Source organism: Silene latifolia, chromosome 10, assembly GCF_048544455.1.
Source record: "Silene latifolia isolate original U9 population chromosome 10, ASM4854445v1, whole genome shotgun sequence".
Taxonomy (NCBI): Eukaryota; Viridiplantae; Streptophyta; class Magnoliopsida; order Caryophyllales; family Caryophyllaceae; genus Silene; species Silene latifolia.
Window position 1 is genome coordinate 61,514,659 of NC_133535.1, and position 7,066 is coordinate 61,521,724.

The 7,066-nt window shown below is 39.3% G+C and overlaps 1 non-coding gene across 1 annotated transcript; it reads right to left on the bottom strand.

Moving 5' to 3' along the window:
* Positions 1-5,757: 5,757 nt before the first annotated feature.
* Positions 5,758-5,864, bottom strand: LOC141610161 (small nucleolar RNA R71). The gene has a single exon (XR_012528057.1). It is a non-coding gene; the product is annotated as a small nucleolar RNA R71 (small nucleolar RNA).
* Positions 5,865-7,066: the final 1,202 nt, after the last annotated feature.

The following is a 7,066-nucleotide window of genomic DNA, read 5'->3' on the forward strand; positions in this document are numbered from 1 at the left end:
AAAGTATTAATTTGAGTGATCTGGCATGGCTAGTTATACTTGTAAGTGTATTCATGATATCTGTTTATTCCGTGATATGGTAGGGGGATGATATTCATGAGGTTCTTATCTGTTTATTCCATATAATATGTTGCGTTGTGATCTAGTAAAGCGGTTTTGAGTAAGTTTTCTTGTTCGGGAAGTTTTACTGAGTCAGTGTTTATGGGATTGTGTAAGTTGCGATGTCTATCTATGTGGAAGTGGTGCCTCAGGTGGTGATCCGGGCACGGTACATCGTGTTGTAATGCGGGAATTTTCGCGGTGCGGTACGGCTGTTGGTGGTGGTGTTGCGATGCCGTCACCGGTTGGGGTGGAGTAGGCAGGATGATTACGATACGAGCTTTCGAAAGTACATACCAGTTATATATATATTGTTGTTTTGTTTGCTGTTGCTTCCTGTGAGTTTGAGTTTGTTCAGATAGGCGGTTATTTTGTTTATTGATGTTTCTTTCCAGTTTAAGTTTGGGAGTGAGGGTAGAATATGATATGGAAGAGAGTTGTGTATGTTTTCGTTGTTGTCATGGTATAGTGATATCCTGTTGATGGGACACAGTTGCGAGAGGTAGTTAGAGTACTTGTAGTCTTCTTTTAGAGGAGGCATTGGTTGACATAGTAATGGCAAGTGATTTGTGGAACATGTGTTGGACTGATCTGGACGCTGGTGGTGGTTCATAATCAGATATTGGGACATTGAGTATAGAGTGTTGGTAATTAGTGTCATGTTAAGTTATGTATGAGTTTTGCGGTAATGAAAGAAAAGAACTTGAGGATCTAGTGTGAGTGTGCGTAACAAGTGTGGATCGTGAATTATGCTTTTGGCGATAGGTGTTTTATATAGAGAGGTATGTCACGTTGCGGTAATGTGGAAGAGTTGGAGTGTTGGTTATGCTAAGGATTTTGTGGTATTGGTTAGATGGAGTGCAGAATGAATTAAGGTATGAGAACTATTTAAGTAAGAGAGCCTTGGAAATAGTAATGGTTATAGGTGTTGAGGTTATAGGCAGTTATATTTGACATGTGTTGGTGATGAGGATAATGAGAAGATATAGCTAAGGATCTAGTATTAGTGAGTTATTAGGACGTAACATTTCACTTAAGAGGAGTAGCATGCGGCGAAGAGAGTTTGATGGTTGTACATGTTGTAGTATAATTTGAAGTAGAGTGTTGGTGTAGCATAAAGAATGGATTTGTATATATTGTGGTTGATATTGTTAAAAGGTCATGGCGGTGCTTGTAGTAGTGTGATGTCTAGGAGTGTGAGAATTCTTCGATAGTGCTGACAGTTGGGTGAGGATGTTTATGAGTTCGTTAGTGTTGACAGTTGGATGATGATGTTATGAGTGGGAGTAAACTTCGAGGATGAAGTTCCTTTTAAGGGTGGTAGAATGTAATATTCCGTTTGATGTGTATGACTGTCTTGATATTGGATTATCTAGTGGATAATATGTAGTGAGACGAAGCTAGCGACGTTGGTGGATGGTATTTGGAAGTGTATGGAGTTAGTGTCGACAGACTATAATGTGGTGGATACGATATCGTGAGTCATGTTGTGGAGGTAGGCATAGTTGGTGGAGTTGGTGTTAAGAGTATATGTTTGATAGGCGGGGTTTCGTTTTGAGTTCTTAGTTGCGTTGTTGTGTCTTGGTCGAGTTAGTATGTTTGTTTTGAGTATGGGTTGAACTTCGGGGACGAAGTTCCTTTTAAGGAGGGAAGACTGTAATGCTACGGTTTTCTATTTCTATGGGTACTCTATCGAGTGGGGCTTACTCTGTCGAGTAAGTATGTTTTTACGCAAAACAGTATTCTACCTGTTGGGTACTCGATCGAGTACCTGTGACACTCGATCGAGTAAGGTGCACTCGATCGAGTAAGTGACGTACTCGATCGAGTAAGTGAGTCGTACGAGTTATTTTGCCGGGTTTTGATAGTAACGCGAGAAAGATATAAAAGCACCTGTCGTCAGTTTCTGTTCATTTTACCTTTTCTAAGTTTCATAAGAAGTAAAAACATGTTACGTTAATCTCCTCTTTCGCATTGCTATCAAATCCTAAGGGCCAAAGTCGTCGGATCGTTGAGTTCTTTATGCCGTTGAGGCCGTTGCATTGTGGGTAAGCTCCTAGTATAATTTTTATGTCATTTCATTGATTTTAGTTGAAACCCTAATTGGGTAATTTGGGGGTTTTGGGGAGTATTGTGTTGTTAGATTGTGATTGTATGATGGTGTGTTTATAGGAGGTGATTTCTTTGAAGAACGATTATGATTAGCTGATTGTGACGATCTTGGTGATTGTTTTTCCAGGTAGGGTTTCCCTACTCAGTATTGATTACATGGTTTATTGGTGATTAAATGTTGTTGTTGTTGTTGAATATCATATCGGTAATGGATTTGGAATTGGTGATTGTTGATAGTATAATGTAATTTTTGTATAACTGTCTGTGGTTTGCGAGGTGCGTCCTCGGATGAGTGGAGTAACTTGCGGGAGTGGCTTCACGACCTTGATTCGCCTTCTGTGGAACCCGCCACAGAAGGGATGTGAACATTTAAGAACTTGGGTTTATCATTCGGATGAGATGAGCGGGGCTTAGGTGGGAACGGCTGCGGTCCCCCACTGGCGGTGTGGAATACTTGTTGCGATGAGTATTCTGGCAGGACTCCACACTTTAGTGTGTAGTCAGGTGTGTGGTGATGTGATGGAGTTGGGTTGATTGGATTGATTTGTAGTATTGTTTTATTGCAGCTGTTTGTTTTGTGTAATCAGTACTGACCCCGTTTAATTGTTTCAAAAACTGTGGTGATCCATTCGGAGATGGTGAGCAGTTATTGAGCAGGTATGAGTTGATGTGCATGGGATAGCTGGGTTGAGTCATCATGAGCTGTTTAATAGTCTTCTGCTATGTCATGAAATAGTTTATTTCTTTTGGATTAGCATTTTTGAGAACGGTTGTATTTTACTTTATCAGTTTTGGATTTGGTTTTATCACTTTAAACTTAATTATTAAAGTATGTTTCTTTATGGTCTATTTGATATTCATTGCCTCGGGTAACCGAGATGGTAGCATTTTCATGCCTTAAGTGGTCCGGGTAAGGCACTTGGTGTATGGGGGTGTTAGAGCTATCGTCCCAGGAATATGCTACTTTGTGTTGTTTTGCATTTACTGCAGATTTGAACCCGAAGAGTATAAAAGAGCCAAAACCCATCCTTGAAGTTGCATTTTGGTTACTAGTGATGTGACTATTATTTGAGTACATTTAGTCCCCGAATTAGCCTCGTTCCTATGGTTTTCAGTGCATATTTGGGTCATTTACTATCTTTAGTCCTTTGTTTTGCATATTCTTTGAGGTTTTGTTCCCTTGGTAGGAGAGGAGTGCAAACCTTGCATTTTGATGGCAAAATGTAGCTAAATTGATCGAATCTAATGACTAAGCATCAAAGAGAAGACAAGACTAGAAGGCCTTTGTACATATTATAGTAGATGGGCAATGATGAAGAAATCCTTGCATCCCCGACTAAATCCCGGAGGATTATTGGAAGAAGAAAAGAAGAAAAGGAAGCTGTGACACAATCCGCCCGTCCAACCAAGAAGACGCCTGTCCAAGACATGAGGAATCCGAGTGTATTTGCAGAAGGGATGCCCGTTAAAACACTCCACAATCCGCTCGTCCAGCAAACAATCCGCCCGTCCAGCCACCAGGAAATCCGCCCGTCCCGACACCTTGGACGCTCGGATTCCCTTACAGTCCCACACGACCTTTTTCTTCCCTCCATGAAAGATGCGCATATTTATGAAAGACCAGCAAAAAGGAGACTCGCATCTTTTCTGAGAGGAGCGATTCCTCAAGGACTTAATCGTCATTTAAGCTCATAGTAAACCCTAATTTGTGTACCTAATCCCCACTATAAATACCCCATTAGTCTAATTAGATAATCATGTTCTTCTTATCAATCCTTAGTGTAGTTTATATCATTCTAATCTCTTCTTAATCTTGTAATCAACTTCTATCCAAGTCTTAATACAAATCTCATTTCCTTAATTTCTCTTTTGTTCATCTTTTATTTTGGGTAATTGAAGATTATTTGGGTTATCATTGGGAAATTGACAACCTTCCAATCAATCATCAAGTACTTCTATTATTCCTTGCTTTATTTTGGAATCATTAGTAGGTATAATCCACTTAATCCCTTTTTAATTATTGTTAATTATCTTCATTTATTTATCATGTTTTGCTTTGTTAATGTGATTGACAACCTTGTTAACATGTTAAACTTGATAATGAATGAGTAGTTTCCTTAACTAGGGTTAATGGGTAATTAAGGGAAACCAACATGGAGAATGATTCATGCTTAATTTAATATGTTTTCATAGTTTATTTGGTTGCTTGTTGTGATCTCAACTTATGCACATGTTATGTTTGATGAAATGCGAGCCTATGAATCCTTGCATTTTTTACCCATCACTTACCTTTTAAATGAGACTTGTAAGACATAAACAAACTCGAGTCTCATTAGACCATGCATATAGTTGAGTAGGGAGGATTAAGTCGACTTGTAGGTGTTGTACAATCTAATCGATTCGGCTCCGGGACCCAAACCTTCCTAGGATTGTAAGATATAAACCAACTCGATCCATCACAACAATAATTGCTTGCTTATAATTTGAGAATATGTTTGTATGATCAATTCCCATGAATCCCCTATGACCCCATGACACCCTATTGCTTTTAATCAATTGTTTACATCTCATTTTAATCATCTTGCTTGTTTACTTTTATTGCTATTTAGTTTAGTGATCTTCTCATCTCAACCCCAAATCGTGACACCCCTAGACACCGCTACTTGCAATCGAAAATCCTACATCAATACCCGTCCCTTGGGATCCGACCTTTACTTGCCTCTTTACTGATAGTAGAGTTGTTTGTGAAGTTATAAATATTATTTTGGTCTAGTACTCCTAACGACAAGTAACCGAAAAGTAAAGCTCCAAGTGAGTGAGTCCGACCAAAAATGGCGCCGTTGCCGGGGACGGTGTTAACTTGATTTGATTTTCTTAGATTGTTATTAGTTGTATCTTTCTTTGCCTTGGGGAAGTAAAACTCCTCAAGGTTTGTTCTAATTATTTTCGAGTTGTTGGATATTTTGCATGTCTAGAAGATCACAAGGTAACTTGTTACCCATTGATCACGAAATTGAAAGGACTTTGACAAACAATAGAAGACTTGCTAGAGGTACTTTGAGAGGTATTGGTGAGGTTGTAGATATTCAGCCAAACACTATTGAGTTCATCAACCCTTTTGCAAGAGAAGGTGAAGAGAACCCAACACCCAATCCAACACAAAATCAACCCACAATGCCTAAATTTTCATCACATTCCGTACCAACCTAGGAGAACCTACCCAATGGTACTCCCACACCACAACACTTAACCGGAAATATTATTGCTAAATCCGCATTTATCCAATTAGTCGAAAGAAACCAATTTGGGGGGATGCCTAGTGAAGACCCTCACTCTCACATGGAGACTTTTTGTGACTATTATGATGCGATTTCACAAACCAGTGTAACTCAAGACCAAATTCGATGGGTCTTATTTCCTTTTTCTCTAATTGGCACCGCAAAATAATGGTTGAAGAGCCTTGATAAGGCTACTCTTGGAATTGACTCTTGGAAGAAGTTGGCTCTAGCTTTCTACAAAAAATTCTACCCTCCGGAAAAGACTAACATTCTAAGAGCTCAAATTACGGGTTTTAAGCAAAGGAATGAAGAATCTTTGTATGAAGCTTGGGAGCGGTTCAAAGGAATTTGTCGCTCATGTCCTCATCATGGACTTAGCGAGTGGTTCTTGGTGCAACAATTTTGGAATGGTCTTTATGAAGACTCAAGAAACATTCTCAACATGGGATCAAATGGTATGTTCACCAAAGTTGACGATAATCAAACTTGGAACAAGATTGAGGAAATGGCGGTTCATAACTCACAATATAGTAGACCTCGCAAGGCTACTAGAGGAGGAAAGCATGAAGTGGACTCTATTACTCAATTGGGTGCTCAACTTAGTGCTTATATTAATACCATTAACTTGAAGTTTGAGAAGGCTATGGCTAAACTTGAAGAAGCCTCAAAATCACCAAAGCATCATGTTAATGCCATGGTAGCATCTTCATCAATCCCAAGTGGGATATGTGAGAATTGTGGAACTTTGGGACATGACCAAAGTGAATGTAGGGGAACAAATGAACAAGTGAGTGCTTTTCAAGCATACAAGAGTGGTACCCCTTATTCCAATTATTACAATGAAAACACCAAATTCCACCCAAATCTCTCATACAAAAGCCAAAATGTTCAAAACCCTCAACCAACATACACCCCACCTCCCATGAGAAACCAAAATCAAAGACCTTTTTTCAACCAAAACCATGGTTACCAAAACCAAACTCCATACAATCAATAAAATGACCAAGGTTTTGATGTTCAAAAAGCGGTCCTCCAAATGCAAAAGAATCAACAAGAGTTTTTCACTCAAATGCAAAAGGATAGCCAAGCAAAGGACATCACCATCAATAACATCCTAGCCCACACAAAAATGTTGGAAACTCAATTGACCCAACTAGCATCTTCAAGTTCTCAAAGACAAAAGGGGCAATTACCACCTCAAAGTAATCCCCCAAGACATGAAACGGTTAGTGCCATTCACTTGAGGAGTGGTACGAGATATGAAGCACCAAAGAAGCAAGTTGAGGATGAAGTTGTGGATGCTAGAGACAAAGAAGAAGTTGTGCAAAACTCTAAGGAAGGAGAACCAACAAAAGAAGAAGTTTCAAAGAAAAGTGAAGAGAAGGCCAAAGAGAAGGAGCCTATTGTGATTAGACTTCCATTCCCAAGTCGTCAAGCTAAGCCTAAGTTTGATGACCAACTTCGAAAATTTATGGAAATTGTGAAGAATTTGGAAGTCTCGATTCCTTTCACGGAATTAATCAATCACGTGCCGGCCTATGCAAAGTACATGAAAGACATCCTTACGAAAAACAAGT